Source organism: Pangasianodon hypophthalmus, chromosome 5, assembly GCF_027358585.1.
Source record: "Pangasianodon hypophthalmus isolate fPanHyp1 chromosome 5, fPanHyp1.pri, whole genome shotgun sequence".
Lineage (NCBI taxonomy): Eukaryota > Metazoa > Chordata > Actinopteri > Siluriformes > Pangasiidae > Pangasianodon > Pangasianodon hypophthalmus.
The window spans coordinates 9,947,849-9,949,477 of record NC_069714.1 but is presented as its reverse complement, the minus strand read 5'-3'; positions in this window follow the sequence as shown (position 1 = coordinate 9,949,477).

The window sequence follows — 1,629 nt, the reverse complement described above, 5'->3', positions numbered from 1 at the left end:
AAATCATGCTGACATAGGTCAAGTGCTTCAGGTAATGTTCACATAAAACAGAAGAAGAAAAAGTGTCATCTCTGTCACTTTAACTGTGGCATGGTTGATGGTACCAGATGTGCTGGTTTAAGTATTTCATAAACTGCTGATCTCCTGGAATTTTCACACACAACAGTCTCTAGAGTTTACACAGAGTGGTGCGAAAAACAAAAAAACACTGAGTGAGTGACAGTTCTGTGGGTGGAAATGTCTTATTGATGAGAGAGATCAGAGTAAAATGGCCAGATTGGTTCAAGCTGCCAGGAAGGATATAGAAACTCAGATAATCACTCTTTACAGCTGTGGTGAGCAGAAAAGCATCACAGCATGCACCAAACATCTAACCTTGAAGTGGATGGCCTACAACAGCAGAAGACCACATTGGGTTCCATTCCTGTCATTCAAGAACAGGAAGAGTTCTATCATCTGAGGCTATCATAGCCACAGACTCACCTAAACTGGACAGTTGAAGATTAGGGGAAAAAATTGCCTGTTTTTTTTCCCCAGGCTTCAGCTGTCCAGTTTCAGTGAGTCTGTGCTCATGATAGCCTCAGATTCATGTAACAGATCTGAGTTACTATAGACTTCCTGTCAGCTCAGACTAGTCAGGTCATTCTCCTCTGATCTCTCATCAACAAGGCGTTTAGTTGGTAAATAAGTAAATTAAATGTTGCATTCATGATGTGAAACACTTTAATTAGTTCTCGTGAATCCTGTTGGCATCAGAAGTCACATAGTTAGTTGAAGTCCAACTGTGTGCAATAAAAAATTCTCTCAATATAAATCTGTAACACCTGTTCCTGTAAGATCCCAGAGTTTGTTAGAGAACATACCTAAATAAACAGCATCATGAAGAACAAGGAGCTATCAGAACAAGTCCAAGGCAAAGTTCTGGAGAAGTATCCATCAGGGTTTGGTTATAAAAACATCCAGAATTTTGAACATGCCATGGAGCAACAGTGAATCCATTATTTATAAATGGAAAGAATATGGCAGAACTTTTAAAGGAGGACATCCAGCAAAAGTCAACAGTAAGGAGGGCAATAGTCAGAGACGCAACCAAGAGGAACTGCACACAGGTGCACTTCATTTAAATAATGATGTGACTTCTGATGGCATCTGCATGCACCACAATTTATTTATGGGTTTCACACCAACTGTGGTGAATACTTACGCATTCACAACGTTTACGTTTTTATTTAAAAATAATTTTTATTTATAAAAATGATTAATTATTAAAAATTATTAAAAATTATATATTATTTTATTTTGCAGACTATATTAATTTTATGCCATTTCAGTATTATGGGTTATTTTGTGTAGACTCATGACATACTATAATGCCAGTTAAGTCCATTTCACTTCCAGGTTGTAACACGACAACACATGGAAAAGTTCACCAAAAGGGGATGGTGGGGGGTGAATACTTACGCAAGGCACTGCAAGTGGACCAGTATGTTAGGTAGACCTGATAAAATAATAACTTTGTGTATGTCAGTAAGTGCACGCAACTCCCATTTTATGGATAAAGCATCCATAAACGACTCTGGTGCATGTTGGAAGACAGTGACAGCGGAAAAAGGGACAACACACATAAAA